The sequence below is a fragment of the Lissotriton vulgaris genome, chromosome 7, assembly GCF_964263255.1.
Source record: "Lissotriton vulgaris chromosome 7, aLisVul1.2, whole genome shotgun sequence".
NCBI classification, from domain to species: domain Eukaryota; kingdom Metazoa; phylum Chordata; class Amphibia; order Caudata; family Salamandridae; genus Lissotriton; species Lissotriton vulgaris.
The window spans coordinates 1,476,619,839-1,476,639,406 of NC_141695.1; the positions used below are offsets into that span (position 1 = coordinate 1,476,619,839).

General features: G+C 50.1%; 1 long non-coding RNA gene across 1 annotated transcript in view; it reads left to right on the forward strand.

The window, feature by feature from the left end:
* LOC147705830 (uncharacterized) overlaps positions 1-18,429 on the forward strand; it is a 157,828-nt gene extending 139,399 nt beyond the window's left edge. The window contains exon 4 of the long non-coding RNA XR_015297609.1: positions 18,310-18,429. This is a non-coding gene — a long non-coding RNA (uncharacterized LOC147705830). The remainder of the gene's footprint in view (positions 1-18,309) is intronic.
* The last annotated feature ends 1,139 nt before the right edge of the window (positions 18,430-19,568 follow it).

Consider the following 19,568-nt stretch of genomic DNA (forward strand, 5'->3'; position numbering starts at 1 on the left):
GGGTGTGGTTGTGTATGGTTGTGTGTGTGTGGATGTTTGTGTGGTTTGTGTATTTTTGTGGTTGTGTGTGTGTGGTTGTGTGTGTGCTTGTGTGTGTGCTTGTGTGTGCTTGTGTGTGTGCTTGTATGTGTGTTGTGCGTGTGGTTGCATGTCTGGTTGTGGTTGTGTGTATGTGTGGTTGTGGGTGTGGTTGTGTGTGTGGTTGAGGTTGTGTGTGTGATTGTGTGTAGTTGTGCATGTGTGGTTGTGTGTGTGGTTGTGGTTGAGTGTGTTGTGGTTGTGGTTGTGTGGTTGTGAATGTGTGGTTGTGTGTGTGGTTGTGTGTGTGTGGTTGAGTGTGGTTGTGGATGTGGTTGTGTGTGGTTGTGTGTATGGTTGTGTGTGTGGTTGTGTGTGTGGTTGTGTGTGTGATTATGTGTGGTTGTGCGTGTGTGGTTGTGTGTGGTTGTGGTTGAGTGTGTTGTGGTTGTGGTTGTGGTTGTGTGTGTGGTTGTGTGTGTGGTTGTGTGTGGGTGGTTGTGTGTTTTTGGGGTGTGTTTGTGTGTGGTTGTGGTTGTGTGTGTGGTTGTAGTTGCGTGTGTGTGTGTGTTATTTTGTGTCTGTGTGTGTGGTTGTATGTGTGGTTGTGGTTGTGTGTATGTGTGGTTGTGGGTGGTTGTGAGTGTGTGGTTGTGTGTGTGGTTGTGTGTGGGTGTGGTTGAGTGTGGTTGTGTATGTGGTTGTGTGTGGTTGTGTGTATGGTTGTTTGTGTGGTTGTGTGTGTGGTTGTGTGTGTGATTGTGTGTGGTTGTGCGTGTGTGGTTTTGTGTGTGGTTGTGGTTGAGTGTGTTGTGGTTGTGTGTGTGGTTGTGTGTGTGTGGTTGTGTGTCTGGTTGTGTGTGGGTGGTTGTGTGTTTTTGGGGGGTGTTTGTGTGTGGTTGTGTGTGTGGTTGTGGTTGTGTGTGTGGTTGTAGTTGTGTGTATGTGTTATTTTGTGTCTGTGTGTGTGGTTGTATGTGTGGTTGTGGGTGTGTGTATGTGTGGTTGTGTGTGTGTGGTTGTGTTTCTGGTTGTGTGTGTGGTTGTGTATGTGTGGGTGGTTGTGTGTGTGTGGTTGTGTGTGTTTGAGTGTGGTTGTGCGTGTGGTCGTGCATGGTTGTGTGTGGTTGGTTGTATGTGTGGTTATGTGTGTGTGGTTGTGTGTGTGGTTGTGGTTGTGTGTGTGATTGTGTGTGGTTGTGTGTGTGTGGTTGTGTGTGCTTGTGTGTGTGCTTGAATGTGTGTTGTGTGTGGTTGCATGTCTGGTTGTGGTTGTGTGTATGTGTGGTTGTGGGTGTGGTTGTGTGTGTGCGGTTGTGTGTGTGTAGTTGTGTGTGGGTGGTTGCATGTGTGGTTGTGTGTGTGTGGTTGTGTGGGTGGTTGTGTGTGGGTGGTTGTGTGTTTTTTGGGTGTGGCTGTGTGTGTTTGTGTGTGTGGTTGTGGTTGTGTGTGTGGTTGTAGTTACGTGTGTGTGTGTTATTTTGTGTGTGTGTGGGTGGTTGTGTGTGTGTGTGGTTGAGTGTGGTTGTGTGTGTAGTTGTGTGTGGGTGGTTGTGTGTGGGTGGTTGTGTGTTTTTGGGTGTGGTTGTGTGTGGTTATGTGTGTGGGTGTGGTTGTGTGTGTGGTTGTAGTTGCGTGTGTGTTGTTTTGTGTCTGTGTGTGGTTGTGTGTATGTGTGGTTGTGTTTCTGGTTGTGTGTGTGGTTGTGTGTGTGGTTGAGGTTGTGTGTGTGATTGTGTGTGGTTGTGCATGTGTGGTTGTGTGTGGTTGTGATTGAGTGTGTTGTGGTTGTGTGGTTGTGAGTGTGTGGTTGTGTGTGTGGTTGTGTGTGTGTGGTTGAGTGTGGTTGTGTATGTGGTTGTGTGTGGTTGTGTGTATGGTTGTGTGTGTGGTTGTGTGTGTGGTTGTGGTTGTGTGTGTGATTGTGTGTGGTTGTGCGTGTGTGGTTGTGTGTGGTTGTGGTTGAGTGTGTTGTGGTTGTGGTTGTGTGTGTGATTGTGTGTGGGTGGTTGTGTGTTTTTGGGGTGTGTTTGTGTGTGGTTGTGTGTGTGGTTGTGGTTGTGTGTGTGGTTGTAGTTGTGTGTGTGTGTGTGTTATTTTGTGTCTGTGTGTGGGGTTGTATGTGTGGTTGTGGTTGTGTGTATGTGTGGTTGTGTGTGGTTGTGTGGTTGTGAGTGTGTGGTTGTGTGTGTGGTTGTGTGTGGGTGTGGTTGAGTGTGGTTGTGTGTATGGTTGTGTGTGTGGTTATGTGTGTGGTTGTGTGTGTGATTGTGTGTGGTTGTGCGTGTGTGGTTGTGTGTGTGGTTGTGGTTGAGTGTGTTGTGGTTGTGGTTGCGGTTGTGTGTGTGGTTGTTTGTGTGGTTGTGTGTGGGTGGTTGTGTGTTTTTGGGGTGTGTTTGTGTGTGGTTGTGTGTGTGGTTGTGGTTGTGTGTGTGGTTGTAGTTGCGTGTGTGTGTGTTATTTTGTGTCTGTGTGTGTGGTTGTATGTGTGGTTGTGGTTGCGTGTATGTGTGGTTGTGTGTGGTTGTGTGGTTGTGAGTGTGTGGTTGTGTGTGTGGTTGTGTGTGGGTGTGGTTGAGTGTGGTTGTGTATGTGGTTGTGTGTGGTTGTGTGTATGGTTGTGTGTGTGGTTGTGTGTGTGGTTGTGGTTGTGTGTGTGGTTGTGCTTGTGTGGTTGTGTGTGTGGTTATGGTTGAGTGTGTTGTGGTTGTGTGTGTGGTTGTGTGTGTGTGGTTGTGTGTCTGGTTGTGTGTGGGTGGTTGTGTGTTTTTGGGGTGTGGTTGTGTGTGTGGTTGTGGTTTTGTGTGTGGTTGTAGTTGTGTGTGTGTGTTATTTTGTGTCTGTGTGTGTGGTTGTATGTGTGGTTGTGGGTGTGTGTATGTGTGGTTGTGTGTGTGTGGTTGTGTTTCTGGTTGTGTGTGTGGTTGTGTATGTGTGGGTGGTTGTGTGTGTGTGGTTGTGTGTGTTTGAGTGTGGTTGTGTGTGTGGTCATGCATGGTTGTGTGTGGTTGGTTGTGTGTGTGGTTATGTGTGTGTGGTTGTGTGTGTGGCTGTGTGTGTGATTGTGTGTGGTTGTGCGTGTGTGGTTGTGTGTGTGGTTGTGATTGAGTGTGTTGTGTTTGTGGTTGTGTGTGTGTGGTTGTGTGTGTGGTTGTGGTTGTGTGTGTGTGTTTTTGTGTGTGGTCGTGTGTGTGTGGATGTGTGTGTGTGGTTCTGTGTGTGTGGTTGTGTGTGTTGATGTGTATGTGGTTGTGTGTGTGGTTTTGTGTGTGTGTTGTGGTTGTGGGTGTTGTGTTTGTGGTTGTATGTATGATTGTGTGGGTATGGTTGTGTGTGTGTGGTTGTGTGTGGTTGTGTGTGTGGTTGTGTGTGTGTGTGGTTGTGGTTGTGTATTTCTTTGTGTGGTTGGGTGTGGTTGTGTGTAAGTGTGGTTGTGGGTGTGGTTGTGTGTGTGTGGCTGTGTGTGTGGTTGTGTGTGTGGTTGTGTGTGTGGTTGTGTGTATGTGGTTGTGTGTGTGTTTGTGTGTTGTTCTGTGTGTGTGGTTGTGTGTGGTTGTGGGTGTGTGTGTGGTTGTGTGTGTTGTTTGGTTGGGTGTGGTTGTGTGTGTATGTGGTTGTGTGTAGATGTTCGTGTGGCTGTGTGTGTTGTTGTGGTTGTGTGTGTGGTTGTGTGTGTGGTTGTGTGTGTGGTTGTGTGTGTGCTTGTGTGTGTGGTTGCATGTGTGGTTGTGGGTGTGTGTATGTGTGGTTGTGGGTGTTGTGTGTGTGCAGTTGTGTGTGTGTGTGCTTGTGTGTGTGGGTGGTTGCGTGTGTGGTTGTGTGTCTGTGTGGTTGTGTGGGTGGTTGTGTGTGGGTGGTTGTGTGTTTTTTGGGTGTGGTTGTGTGTGTAGTTGTGGTTGTGTGTGTGGTTGTAGTTGCGTGTGTGTGTGTTATTTTGTGTGTGTGTGTGTGTGGTTGTGTGTGTAGTTGTGTGTGTGGTTGTGTGTGTGTGGTTGTGTGTGTTGTTGTGCATATGGTTGTGGTTGTGAGTGTCGTTGTGTGTGTTGTTGTGTGTGGTTTTGTGTGTGGTTGTGGTTGTGTGTATGTATGTATGTATGTATGTATTTATTTTTGTATAGCGCATAACTCACCGTTCGGTCTCAGAGCGCTAGCGAAGGACTGGGCTATAGAGGACTGACATGGGATTTAATTTCAGTTAAAAAGCCAAGTTTTAAGGTTTTTACGAAAAATTTTGTGGTTTGGGTCCGTTCTAAGAGATAAAGGAAGGGTATTCCAGGTGGAGGGGCCTATTTTGGAAAAGCTTCTGTCCCCATTTCTGACTGTCCTAACCTTAGGGAGCATTAAATAGTGTTTGTTAGATGAGCGCAAGGTTCTCCCTGGGCAGTAGCCTTGAAGCTTTCTCTGCAGGTATTTAGGTCCGAGACCATTGATGGATTTATGCACCAAACAATATATTTTGAATGAGAATCGCTTTCTTATTGGGAGCCAGTGAAGAGCCTTCAGGCATGGAGCTGAGGGGGTGCGAGGTGGAAGATCAAGTATCAGCCTTGCAGCTGAATTTTGTAGAGTCTGGGGTTTAGTTAGAGCGCTAGCATTTACATCAGCCAATAGCGCATTACCATAATCAAGACGGCTGATTATGAGACCCTGAATAAGAGGCTTACGGGAGGCAAGTGGGAGCCACTTGAAGATCTTTCTAAGGCTTCTCATTAGCCCTATACTGGAGTGGACAACCTTATTTATGTGTGGGGACAGGGACAGTTTATCATCAATGATGACTCCCAGATTTCTGACTGAGTTTTTTGGGGTTGGGCATAAGCCTAGAGATGGAGGCCACCATTCATCTGTCCAAATTTTGTTTGCCATGCCAAACAGCATGATTTCCGTCTTTTCTACATTTAACATTAAATAATTGTTTGTCATCCATTCTTGGATGGCAATCATGCACTGTTGGAATCTCAATTTGGCATCAGCTGGATTGGGGCCTAAAGTTATCAGAATCTGGGTGTCGTCGGCGTAGGATACCGTATCAAAGCCATATGTTTTGATCACCTTCGCCAGTGGGGATAATTATACATTAAATAATGTAGGGCTCAATATAGAGCCCTGTGGGACACCTTTGTCATTATCCACATAGGAGGAGGAGAATGAGCCAATCTTGACCTGTAACCGTCTCCCTGATAGGTAGCTCTGAATCCATCTGTGCGCACGACCTCCGACACCAATCTCCGCCAGCCGTCTTAACAGGACGCTGTGGGAGATGGTGTCGAAGGCCGCTGACAGGTCTAATAAGATCAGGATGGCAGATTGTTTAGCATCCAAGGCTAGCCGAATGTTATCAACTACCTCCAGAAGGGCGGTCTCGGTACTGTGGCAGGCTCTAAAGCACGATTGGGAGGTGTCCAATAGGGTGTTGTCTTCTAATTATTGAGTTAGTTGTTTGTTAATTAGGGACTCTGTTACTTTGCCATAGAGTGGAAGGAGGGAGATGGGGCGATAGTTAATAGGTTGCTTAAGGTCTGCATTATTCTTTTTTAAAATAGGTCTAACAATTGCTCTTTTCCATGACGCAGGAAAGATGTCCTGGGCCGTCGACAGGTTAAAGATTTCTGTGATTTCGGTTAGCATGGCAGGGGCTATTTTTACAAGGATCTGGGCAGATGCTGGATCACTTGGGGAGCCTGATTTAACTTTCTTTAATTTGTCGCTGACTTCCTCCTTGGTAAAAGTATTGAATTCTAAAAGGAACTTAGACATAGGTGTTAGTTCCGGAGTCGGTGTATTAAATGTGTTTGTGACATTTTCCGCCCTGGTAAATTGTTCAATCTCTTCAGGGAAGGCTTTGTGGATGACCTCTATTTTATCCTTAAAATAGGTAGAGAGTTTATCGGCCCACTCTTGGGACTCAATAATGGGGGGCTGGCAGGAGGAAGGATTTGAGAATTCCTTTACTATGGAATATAGTTCTTTATGGGAATTGCCAGCTTGTTCAATTCTCGTTCCTAGGTAATCTTTCTTAGCAGCAGCTATCTGACACATGTATTCCTTGTGTGTCGATTTATATTGTTGTTTGTCCATGGCGTCCTTGGATTTTCGCCATTTACGCTCGGCACACCTGGTGGCCTGCTTGACAAGTTTTAACTCAGGTGTAAACCAGGGGGACCTCGTGTTTGGACGTTTAGTTTGCTGTTTTGGGGCAATATGATCTAATGCCTTAGTGATCGCTTTATCTATATCTAATACTGCCTTGTCTGGGTCTGTATTAGAAGTCACAGGGGAAGGTGAGAATGCGCTAGCGAAAGAATCGGGGTTAATTTTATTCCAGGGCCTGCTTAATTTCTCCTCCTTTACGTGGGCAGATTTAATCATCTTCACACTGATGTTGAACTTTATTACCATGTGGTCAGACCATATAACTGGACAGAGTTCAACAATCTGAATACCTTGAGAATTAGTGCAAAGGAAGTCTAAAGTGTGTCCAGCATTGTGTGTGGGACCAGTTTCCAGTAACGTCATGTCCAATGTATTTAAGCTATCCGTAAGTTCTAAGGTGTGCGTATCTTGCTGTAATTCAATATGGTAGTTGAAATCGCCTATTAGCAAAAAATTATTACAGGCTAGAACATGCGGAGCCAGGATCTCCAATAGCTGGGTCGCGAAGTGGGTTTTATTTTCAGGTGGTCTATAAACAAGCGCACCTTTCCAGGATTCCTTGCTATTTAAGTTAAGGGAGAAGATAAAAAAATTCTCCTCGTTTGGAGATTTGTGTATCAATAATAGAGATTTTTTTAAAGGATTTAAATACTATTGCTGTTCCTCCCCCCTCTTAGCAGTCCTATCTAGTCTGATAATGCTGTAACCCCCAGGTAGAGCTGTCGCGAGATCTGGAAGGGATGAATCTTGAAGCCATATCTCAGTCATGAAAAAGAGATCTGGTTTTTCTTGGTCAATTAATGTTTTTTTTTTTTTAACATCATTTTTATTGCATCACCAATATAATTGTACAGACAATATAATCAAAAGTATAATTTCTCCGTAAACAAGAAATGGCAATGTTCATTGTGCTCTTGTCCAGGAGGTCCGCCCCCTCCTTAGGCACGGTTTGGCTTCTGTCCATTAGTAGTTCTCGTAATACCTTACATTGTCCGACACTAGTAGTACTAAAGTATTGCTGGGTTGCTTTTCGTGATTTTCACCCCTCCCCGCCCCATAATTTCGTTCCCCAACAGCCCGCCAATTCCAGCTTCCTTCCCTCCCCCCCCGTGGTCGCGCCGCGCTATATCATTGTTGTAAGAACGTCTGTTGTGGTGTAGGAAGTACATACATTCACTAAGGTGTGTTCCCCGGTATGGTGACAGGGTCTGCCAAAACCAACTCCTCCTCGCCCACCTGCTCCTCATCATCTACGTCACGGAGCGCCTGCACCATCATTTCCCACGCAGTCGCCCTCTCCAGAGCCTTCTCATCATTCGTTCTCCAGGCCACCTGGTATCTCAAGGTGCTCTCACATGCCGCCCACCGCAGGCATTCCCCATACCATCTTTTATACGTGGGCCCCACTCTCGATTTCCAATTTCTCGTTATCTCCCGCTTAGCTAGAATGAGCCCCAAGTCTATAAATTTGCTGGTAGTCTTGTTTCTAGGCGTGTGTGGGAACCAATGGAGGACACCCACCGCTTTCGTGTACTGGATGTCCCTATCTGTTGCACTGTTGAGGGCCCGCCCAACTTCCTGCCAGTAGTCTCCCAGAGAGGGGCAATCCCATAACATGTGACCCAGGTCCGCCCCAACCGTATTGCATCTGGGGCAAGCAGCGTGTTCTATCCCGAAATATTGTCGTATTTTCCCCGGCGTGAGGTATGCCCTGTGAATGATGTAGAAGTGGATTAACTGAAACCTGGCGTTCCTCGAGCTCTTCCGTACCCGCCTCAGCAGCTGGCCCCAGGTCGTATCAGGGATCTCTAATTGGAGGTCCAGCTCCCATTTGGCCTTCAGAGCCGTCAGTGGCTGTAAGGCCTCCCTCTGCATCCTGGAGTACAAGCAGGTGACAGCCTTAAAGGTCCCCGCTGCCATCATCGTGTATTGACATGCCATGGAGGTGCCCGGCTCCTGCAATCCTTCCCCCCAGTGAGCCTGCATGGCGCCCGTGACCGCTGCGTGCAACAAGTAGTCGCCCCTCGGTAGGTCGAACCGCTCCTGCAATTCCTGAAATGGCAGCAGTACCCCATCCTCATATAAATCGCCCAGCATTTGTATCCCCGCCTCCTCCCAACCCAGCAAGCGCGACCAGTCCCCTCCATGAGGGAGGGCCGTGACCATCCCCAACGGGATTTCAGGGGCATACATAAGGCGGACCCCCGCTCGCTTGCGGGCCCGGTCCCAGCAGAGTCTGAACGTCTGCTCCTCAACCGTCAGGTCTCCTACCCGGAGCTTCTGGTGTAATGTGATGTACGCCAGCACGTGTCGCGGGGTACCTTCTACTCTCGCGTCCTCAGGGCCTCTATACACTCTCGCGACCTCCTGAGTGAAAATCTGCAGCTGCGCGGCCAGATAATAACCTTCAAAATCAGGCACCGCCAATCCTCCTTCATCCTTGGGGCGTAGCAGAGTGTCGAGCGCTATGCGCCTCCTTCCCGTGCCCCATAAGAACGCTATGACCAGAGATCTCAGGCGCCTAAAAATAGAGCTCGGGATCCACACCGGGAGCGTCCTAAAATAATACAACAGCCTGGGCAGGGCCACCATCTTAAGCAGGGAAATCCTACCAGCCAGGGATAGCGGCAGGGTAGACCAGAAGTCCATGTTCCCCCGTAGGGCGTTAATACAACGGGTGATGTTACCCTCCAGTAGATCAGCCGGGGTGTGATAGATATAGACTCCCAGATAATGCAGACAGCGCGGTTCCCACCGGAGTTCTTGCGCGGTGAGTGGACACGGTTCTCCTGACCTCAGGGGGAATAAGCAGGACTTAGGCCAGTTGACCCTCAGGCCCGATAGCCGGCCGAACCGCCCTAGTAACCGCCGTTCCCCCTCTAGCTCGGGGCCCGCGTTAGCCAAAAACATCAGCAGATCATCTGCGTATAAAGAAATGAAATGTGGCCTGCCCCTGAATAATAATCCGGCATAGTGGCGGCCCAACCTGGCCTCCACAGCGAAGGGTTCCATCGCCAGGGCAAACAGGAGCGGAGATAGGGAACACCCCTGTCTGGTGCCACGCCGGACCGGGTATTGCCTCGAGATCAGAGTGCCCACTCGGACTCTCGCTACCGCATCAGTGTACAGGACCTTGGTCCAGTTTATGTATCCGTCCCCCAGCCCGAAGCGTCGCATCACCTCGTACAAGTACCCCCATTCAAGACTGTCGAAGGCCTTCTCTATGTCAATAGAAAGGACAAATGGAGAGACGGCGCCTGGCCAGTCCGCCCCCATCAGTCTCGTAAGCCTGCGAATATTATGGGTAGTGTTGCGCGTCGGGATAAAACCGCACTGGTCCTTATGAACAAGGCCAGTCATGTGCACCAGCAGTCTGTTGGCAAGAATTTTACTCAGGATCTTGTAGTCCGTCGTCAACATGGACAACGGACGGTACGAGGATAAAGCCGCTCCCTCTCTGCCCGGTTTTAAGAGCGGGATCATGAGGGCTTCACACATGGAGCCCGGGAGCCGACCTCTCGATTGTGCCTCATTGTAGACTTCTCGCAACCGGGGAGCAAGGTACTCCAGATATTTACTATAAAACTCGATCGGGAGTCCGTCGAGTCCCGGGGTCTTATTTCTAGCCATTTGTTTTACTGCACACCCTATCTCTCCGAGCGTAATGGGTCGACCCAGCTCCTCTGCCTCTGAATCCTCTACTCTCGGCAGTTGTAAGCCGTCCAAAAACTCGCCTAGCTCATCCGTCCCCCCTGTTTCACCACTCTCATAGAGACCCTCATAATAAGTCCGAAACTTATTCAGGATCCCGGGTTGGGTATGGCAGGGCTCCTCCCCTGTCTCATGGATCATCATGATCGGCATACCCCTCCTGACTGGGTTAGCGAGCAATGCCAACATAGACCCCGCCTTATCGCCTTCCGCGTGCGCCCTCGTCATGTACGCCTTATGGTCAAAGCTGCGCAGCCGTTCCAGTTCCACAGCCAGCCCCTCCCTGGCCCCACTAAGCCCCTCCTGCAACTCAGGGTGATTTGGGCGACCCTTCTCTAGATCTCTCAACCGCGTTTCAGCCTTATCCAAATCATCCAACAAAGTCTTGCAAGCCCCAGCCGTGTGTCCAATACAGTGCCCTCGCACCACCACCTTAAACGCACCCCACTCCACCGCCCTCGTGGAGGCCGAGCCACTGTTCTCCTCAAAATAACACTCAATGCGTTCTCCAAGGGCCTCCCTGAACAACAAGTCATCCAGGGTGTCAGGTTGCAGGCGCCATGTTGGTACGCAGTTAGCAGTCACCATCCAGTTCAGGGATAGCAACAAAGGGTTGTGGTCCGATATCGTCCGGGCCAAATATTCCGCCCCTCCCACCGCAGAAAGTACGCATGACGAACACAGAAACGCGTCCAGCCTAACGTGTAGATCATGCAGGTGCGAGTGAAAGGAGTAGTCCCTAGTAGTGGGGTGTAATGCCCTCCATGCATCCGTGAGGGCCCAGCTCTCCTGCCACTCCAACCTGCGTTTGGCTACCCTATGCACTGGGGACGCGCGCAGTGGGGGATGGGACCTATCCAATACCACATCCTCGACCGAATTGAAATCCCCCCCCAGGAGCACCGGCCCCGCCAAATAACCCGCCAGTTTACCCGAGAGTGAAGACAAAAATGCGGGCAGATCCACATTGGGAGCGTACACACTGCAGAGAGATACCATCCTGCCTTTCAGCCTCCCCTCCACCGCCACATACCTGCCCTCAGGGTCCACCAATGTTTTAGTAACCTGGAAGGGAACCCCCGCTCGTATCCAAATCAGCGCCCCCCTTGCAAAAGCTGAGAACGTCGTATTAAACAGCTGCCCCCTCCAACGCCTCTGCAGTGCTATCCCTTCTTGCTTATTAAGATGTGTTTCTTGCAGGAACGCTATGTGAACCCCCCTACGCTTGAGGTATGCCTGAACTTTATGCCTGCGTGTCATGGACTGCAGCCCCCGCACATTCCAGGACACACATTTCAGCGCCCCGGTACTAGCCATTCCCCTTCACACAACCAGACCGAACAATAAAGATCATTGACCTCGTTCGCTCCGCGACCACGGACCAACCCACCCTCCCTCTCCAAACAGGAAGCCAAACCCCCCCAACAACAACAACACCCCGAGCAACCCCAACTGCTCTCAATTCCCACCCCCCCAGGACAGGCCCCCCCGCAATTGGAAGTACCCCCATCCAAACCAACACTCCCAACCACCCCTCAAAGAAAGGCAGTAATGGTCACAGTCTCCACTGCGATGACCTTAAGGGCCAGTAGGGCGCGGTACGATGCGAAAGGTTCGTGAAAGCAAATCATCCCCGCACACTCCACCCCACAATCCCCACATCATAGCGCCCCGAAACCTCAAGTAACAGTGTTCCACTGCCACGGGCCCAGCGCCCCGGTGTCCAACCAGCGAGTCCACTCCACTAGTCCAGATTAACACGCCTCAAGTATCTCCTCCGAAGTCTGTGGCGTCACGATAGGACCCCTGGCTCCACCAAATTCCGAAAGTCCCGTCTCTGAGCCCGTGCCCGGGTCCTCCGAGTCCGTGCCCTTCCCGGACTGACTTCTGGTAGTCTTGGATAAGTCTGCCACTGCCTGTAGGGCCGCTTGTCTCTCCGTCTCCGTCTGTGACACCGAAGGCCTGCCGGTCCTCCTGCGGTTCTTCCTGATCCGTTGAGATTTCCTGATCGGTTGTGTCACCTTAGCCTCCTCCTCCCTGGCCTTGGCACCATCCGTTCCCGCTTTATAAGTGTCCCACCAGGCCCAAGTGTCCGCCGAGGACGTGAAGAAGAGTGTCTGTTCATCTACCACCACTCTCAGCTTCGCTGGGAATAACAGGGAGTACTTGATGCCTTCATCACGGAGCTCCCGCTTAAGAGACAGGAAGTTCGCCCTGAGCCTCTGCGTCTCAAACGTATAGTCCGGGAACATAGTGACCCTGTTGTTATCCACTTGAAAGGGTCCTGCCTCTCTCGCCCTTTGCAATAGCCAGTCTCTGTCTCTGTAATGGAGCAACTTGAACACCACTGGGCGAGGCGGGAGACCCGGGGCCGGCGGACGCGCCGGAACCCTATGCGCTCGCTCAAGGGAGAAGAAGGGGGACAGTCCCTCTGGTGCCACCTCTGTTCGCAACCAATTATCGAGATAGCCCACCATATCGTCTCCTTCGATTTTTTCCGGCAGGCCTACGAGGCGTACGTTGTTGCGCCTATTCCGGTTTTCCGCGTCCTCGGCCCTCCGTTCCAGCACCTTCAAACGATCCATCACATCCGCCATCTGCGCCTTCACCGCTGCATGGCTCGGGCCAATTCCTGAACCGTGATCTCCACGGATTTCACTCTGTCCTTGAGCTTATCGTGGTCAGCTTTCAGGAGGCCCAAGCCCGTCGCCACCTGGGCTATATCCTGTTGCAAGGCGTCCTTTGTGGTGGCGATGGCCTCCAGGATACGGTCCTGCATACGCTGCAGCGCCGACTGGTCTCGATCTGCGCCTTCCGCGGCTTCCGTATCGGTCGCACCATCTCCCTTCCCTTTCGGCTTCCCCATCTGGGCTGGCACGAGCGGTGGCCTCCAAAGCTGTCTCTGTTCCCGCTCCGCACGTCGCTGGGCCTCGCCCTTAGAAAGGTCCCCCTGTAGCAGTAGTGGAAAAGGCCCGCCGCGTTCCACGCCTGGGGCACCACTCTAGTCTCCGGAGCCAAGGTTGCCTCTCGGAATCAGGGTTGACCGCTAATCCGACTGGCGCCAGTCGTGCTCAGAGACCCGGGGTCATCGTCACTGGGTCGCCGCCACGGTGTCGCCGCCACTTCCAAGGGTTCGGCTCCCAACCACCGCCGGTGGCGCGCTAAGGGTCCACTCCAGCACCCCTAGAGAGGTCCGATGCAGCCGTCAACACCTCCTATCTGAGAAAGTAGCAGCCCTTAATGTGGCTTCGGGCCAGCGGCTCCGTCGTCTCCGTGCCTCATGCCACCGCCGCCATTTTAGGTCGATGACTTCACGCCTGAGTCCAGCTTTCAGATTCAGATACCGGGCTTGGAATGGACTCGAGTCGTCCGCCGTCGGCGCCGGACCCTCCGTGGCACCTTCCAGTGTCGGATTATACCGATTTCGTCGGGGTCCGATCAGATATTCAGGATATTTTTCGGGATCGGGCGCGGAGCTCCGAGCTCACGCTGCCTACCTCCTCTGCATCCAAGCCACGCCCCCTTCTTGGTCAATTAATGCCCATACTTCGAAGCGTGTTTTGGCTGTGAGCATACGTTGCCATACATACAGGTGAGGTGTTTGGGCAATGACGTAAGTATAGGCTGTTGGACGGGTTCGTTATTAAAGGAATGTGAAGTATTAAGTGAGAGGAGCTCTGATCGGGAATACCTGATAATTGCCATGATGCGTGGTACCTTGAAGTAGAAAGAATAAGGACTGGCGTCTGGCGCTGGTCTGGCGCTGACGGGCGCAGACGGGCTTAACTCCGGCGCAACTCAGGCGCGCCGCTGCACGCGTCCGCTGCGCGCTCCGCCTTCTGTCTCAATTTATGTCCCACCTGGAACAAGCTTTCCCTCCTTTTCAATCGGGATAATTAACCGGCGGTGGAACAGGGAGATGCCGGGGCGGGGCTCAGTGTGGGCTGGCCGCAGGTAATGGTAATAACAGCAGTAGCACAAATTAAAGGACAACAGACGGTGCAAAGTAAAAATAATGGTTTTAAAAAGCTATTAATTCAGCTTTACAGATATGGGCTAAGAATTGCTATTAAGCAGCTTTGCGAGTGTGGAGTGTCAACAGCTAGCGTTGGGAAGTACAGTCACCTCTCATACCCCCAGTCGCGTCCGCTGCGCGCTCCGCCTTCTGTCTCAATTTATGTCCCAGCAACACCACTCTCGGCCACCGCCTACCCGGAACAAGCTTTCCCTCCACTTCAATCGGGATAATTAACCCGCGGTGGAACAGGGAGATGCCGGGGCGGTGCTCAGTGTGGGCTGGCAGCAGGTAATGGTAATAACAGCAGTAGCACAAATTAAAGGAAAACAGACGGCGCAAAGTAAAAATGTATGGTTGTGTGTTTGGTTGTGTGTGTGTGGTTGCGTGTGTGGTTGTGTGTGTGTGTAGTTGTGTGTGTGTGTGGTTGTGTGTTTTTGGGTGTGGTTGTGTGTGTTATTTTGTGTGCGTGGTTGTGTGTATGTGTGGTTGTGTATGTGGTTGTGTGTGTGGTTGTGTGTGTGCTTTTGTGTGTGTGGTTGTGATTTTGTGTTTGTCTGTGTGGTTGTGGTTGTGTGTGTGATTGTGCGTGTGTGGTTGTGTGTGGTTGTATGTCTGTGTGTGGTTGTGTGTGTGGTTGTGTGTGTTTGTGGTTGTGTGTGGTTGTGTGTGGGGTTGTGTGTGTGGTTGTTGTATGTGTGTGGTGTGTGCTTGGTTGTGTGTGTGGTTGTGTGCGTGGTTTGGTGTGTGTGGTTGTTTGTGTGTGTGGTCGTGTCTGTGTGGTTGTGTGTGTGGTTGTGGGTGTTGTGTTTGTGGGTGTGTGTGTGGTTGTGTGTGGTTGTGTTTGTGGTTGTGCTTGTGGTTGTGTTTGTTTATGTGTGTGTGGTTTTGTGTGGTTGTGTGTGTGGTTGTATGTTAGTGTGGTTGTGTGTGTGGTTGTGGTTGTGTGTGTATGGTTGTGGGTGTGGTTGTGTGTGTGTGGTTCTGTGTGTCTGGTTGTGGTTGTGTGTGTGTGGTTGTGTTTGTTTGTGGTTGTGTGTGTGTGGTTGTTTGTGGTTGTGTGTGGTTCTGTGTGGTTGTTAGAGGTTGAGTGTGGTTGTGTGTGCGGTTGTGTTTGTGTGGTTGTGTGTGTGGGGTTGTGTGCGTGGTTGGGTGTGTGTGCGATTGTGTGTGTGTGTGTGTGGTTGTGGGTATGGTTTTGTGAGTGTGGTTGTGTGTGTGTTTGTGTGTGTGTGTGTGGTTATGTGTGTTTGTGTGTGTGGTTGAGTGTGGTTGTGTGTGCTTGTGTGTGTGTGGTTGTGTGTGTGTGGTTGTGTGTGTTTGTGTGTGTGGTTGAGTGTGGTTGTGTGTGCTTGTGTGTGTGGTTGTGGTTTTGTGTGTGGTTGTGTTTGTGGTTTTGTGTGGTTGTGTGGTTGTGTGTGGTTGTGTGTGGATGTGTGTGTGTTTGTGGTTGTGTGTGCGTGTGGTTGTGTGTGTGTGTGGTTGTGTTTGTGATTGTTTATGTGTGTGTTGTTTTGTGTGGTTGTGGTTGTGTGTGTGGTTGTATGTTAGTATGGTTGTGTGTGTGGTTGTGTGGTTGTGGTTGTGTGTGTGTGGGTGTGGTTGTGTGTGTGTGATTGTGTGTGTGTGGTTGTGGTTGTGTGTGTGGTTGTGTGTGTGTGGTTGTGTGTGTTTGTGGTTGTGTGTGTGTGGTTGTTTGTGGTTGTGTGTGGTTCTGTGTGGTTGTTAGGTTGAGTGTGGTTGTGGCTGTGTGTGCGGTTGTGTTTGTGGGGTTGTGTGTGTGTGGTTGGGGGTGTGTGCGGTTGTGTGTGTGTGGTTGTGGGTATGGTTTTGTGTGTGTGGTTGTGTGTGTGTTTGTGTGTGTGTGGTTGTGTGTATTTGTGTGTGTGGTTGAGTGTGGTTGTGTGTGCTTGTGTGTGGTTGTGGTTGTGTGTGTGGTTGTGTTTGTGGTTGTGTGTGGTTGGGTGGTTGTGTGTGGTTGTGTGTGTGATTGTGGTTGTGTATGCGTGTGGTTGTGTGTGTGTGGTTGTGTGTGTGGTGGTGTGTGTGGTTGTGTGTGTGGTTGTGTGTATGTGGTTGTGTGTGTGGTTGTGTGTGTGGTTGTAGTTGTGTGTGTGGTTGTGTGTGTGGTTGTGTGGGTGTGTTTGATTGTGTGTGTGGTTGTGTGTGTAGTTGTGTGTGTGGTTGTATGTGTGGTTGTGGTTGTGTGTAGGTGCGGTTGTGGGTGTGGTTGTGTTTGTGTGGCTGTGTGTGTGGTTGTGTGTGCTTGTGTGTGTGTGGTTGTGTGCAGGTCCGGACTGGTCATTCCGGGCACCGGGCAATCCGCCAATAGGCTGGATGGGGTGGGGGCCGGTTTTGTGACAGGGGGCCGGTTCTGTTGTTGGGGCCAATTTGGTTCGACCTACGGTCAGCCAAATCGGCCCCAACAACAGAACACAGTGCTTACATTAAGCCTGTCTGACTAAGGCCTGGTGTGAGCAGGACAAGGATTCTCTGCTGCGGTGCTCCGACGCGTGTACAGGCAGGCTACTAGGCTATCAGACTCCGCCCGCCGCCCTACTCATTATAATTTATTAAACCCCCCCCCCCCACACACACCACCTGACCTGTCGCGCTGCGCACGTCTACAGCATCATGGTCGGGTGACGTGACGTGACTCTGAGGCGAGCTGTTGGCGTAAGCAAGCAGAGGGTGTCTAAAGGACCGTGACCCCTCGCCCCTATCTACAGCAGCAGACAGCGCTGACAATCTTGTGAGTATGTGGGGTGGCGAAGAGCAATTTGTAGAAGCTGTTTGTTGGACCTGGCCTCGTGGCGTGGTTCCCCTCGATCCTCAGCACCTGTGCGCGCAGCCCTGCACACCGAGAACTACTGGTCGACCTGTCCCTGGTCCGCCCAGAGCCCTGCCCCATGCTCCCCGCATTCCTAACCCAGTGCCGGTGGCCCCGTTCCTGCATCCCTACACGTGGCCACCAGACACCATTATTGCCACACAGGCCCACCAGCCGCCATCTTTCCTTTAAGTCCTCTTGTCCGGCTGGACCACTGACGCTACCAACGACTTAACTCGCCCGAAGTGAGTAGGATAGTCAGTACCACCTCCATCTTCCGTATTCCCCCGGCCTGAGGATTGAGGGCTGTGCGCAGGATACGTGACGTACTGACCTACGAGAGAGACTGTCCCGCTCCCCTATTCCTTCGAACTAAGACTTTATGACTGTCGAATACTGTAAATATTGATTCCCGTTTAACTGTGATAAAGAAAGTGCTTACTCAAGATCCACGGTGTGGTGTCTGTTCATAAGTGTGGTGTGCGTCCAGTGTGTACGTTCAGCAGTCCTCCCCAGCGGGGACCGCACAATAAGACTCAGCAGTAATTGTGGGAGAGGAGGATTCTGGGGTGGTCAGGAGAGTACATCCTGTTCCCCGGAATCGCCCCTTCTAACACTGTTGCTTAATTTTAGGCCAACAGTCAAATGCACAGGCTGCCGCTAATAGCCGGGGTGTGTGTTGGCGGAGTACAGAGGCTACAGTTATAAGGTGTTGAAGGGTCACCGAAGGCAGAGTGTGTCAATGAATTGTAGGGAAAGCGACCAGCAACTGACTGCGAGGACTACATAGGCATATCATCAAGGTGCAGACATAACTGTGGGTGGTTCTCTAATATGAGGCTGAAAATCTGTACATGGATGGTCGAGCTTGTAGAATGCAGAGATTTGTAAGTGCAGTACACCCCATCACATTCTTTGCCAAAGCACACTCACAAGTTCCCAATTATAGGTCCAGAACCTCCACAGTCAACCTTTGTTACAGATCCTTGGTCAAGTCATTTGTGCATACATAAAAGCCATTGGGGACCACAGCATCTCTCATTACTTATAAGGGATAAAAGGATACGAGCTATTGCAGACTCAATACTTGAGCTTGTTCACAGTATCTGCCTAATAATCTAACATGCCAATTTGCCATGGAAATATATTATGTGTCCGTATAATTGTTTCTGATTTATAATTTCACTTAAAATGAATGTAAAGTTAATTGAAGTGGAAAATCCTAGATTGACTAAATCGAATCTAATTCTAGACTTTTTTTGTAGCGTACATTATTTATAGTTGTAATTCATAAGGTGTCTCGCCAAAGACTTTGTTTGTTGTGTGTCACTTGTAGCAGGGAGCGAGGTGGTGGCTGGCCTGGCCTACTTCTCACCCTCTCTTTCCTCCTTACGTTTATTTGTTTCACTGTGTAATGGATCCAAAAACGAAAAATACTTAAGCTGCAAATGTTGTCTTTTTCTGACTATATTCTATTTCACTAAGTGGCCAGATTGATTTTATTCACATCCAAACACGTGAGCGCCACTATACAAAGTTTGCTAGTGAAGTGCTACTTTTCTTTTATCTTTTCTTTGAACAGCATTGTTTTCCTTGAATGAGGAAGTGCAAGACTCCTGGAGATACTACAATGCCGGATTGATGGGTGGACTGGAAAACAAAATGCGTATCTTGGCTCGGTGGTCATGGATGTGGTCTTTTTAAACCACACTGCTTGCATTTTGTAAGGCTATAAGCAATGTACATTGAAGCGGGTCCTTTCCAGGCCCTGTAGTCATGTCTTTAACTTTTCAGGCAAAAGCACACACTGATTTCTGAATAGTGAGTGTAATCCATGTTGTTCATGCTTACATTTTACATGCTTTACTTAATCTTGCATTCCCTATGGGTGTTTGCTTTTTTCCGGATGTTGTTAAGTTTTTTTAGGCAGCATATTGCTCTTGTCTAGTGTTTAATTTGAACTTAGTCACATCCAGGTATTTATACCAGGGCACAATTAGGTTGTAGCTGAATGCAGTGCGAGTTTCTCTCAGTGGGGCAGAATGATGTTCAGTGGGGGAGAGGTTGTGGTACTATGGTCAGAGCTAGTGGATTTGCAACTGAGGAACCAGGTTCAGCCTTCATGACCAGTCCCCCAGACCACTCTCCTGAGGGAGCACATTCCCATGATAGGTCTAAGAAGGCCCTGCAAGGCCATAGAAACCCCAGTGTCATAGCAACAGCAGGTTTACCCTACTGGGGGCAAGTGTGGATTTATCATGGAGGCCTGTCCACCACAATCCATACTGAAGTTCACCTCTAGTCTTGCTGGCAGGCTTATGAAGCAGCACACCCTAGAGCAACAGTGACTCTGTCACTGAGGTCACTGGACCCTTGAAAAGTGCCAGCTCTAGGGCAGTGCGACCGGTGTGTTTGCACCGGGTGCTGACTTTGGGTGGCAAGTATATTACGGATTTAAAAGTGCTTGCTGCCTCCTTCCTGGCCTCCAGCAATTTTCGGCAACAATAGAAATGTTATGATAACTACGTTGGTTGATGTTCTTCCTAGAGAGAGAGATCGGAGTTTTGTCTAGTGGAAGTTTTGATTCATGGAAAGGTTGCGCAGAAAGTTAATGTGCCTGCTTCAAAGAATATGTACTATGCAGATCACAAAGTTCAAATAATGTAAATAGGGCAGTGGGTTACTGATTTTGAAAGACAGATCTTTGGTTGCTTGTAGTTTAGAAGTTAAAATCCTAACATAAAACAGTGAGCTATTGTCATCTAAGAGCTGCATGCAAACTGCAAGGTAAACATTAAAGCATTATCTTTTCCCCCCAGTCTTTGATTATCCTAATGTTGC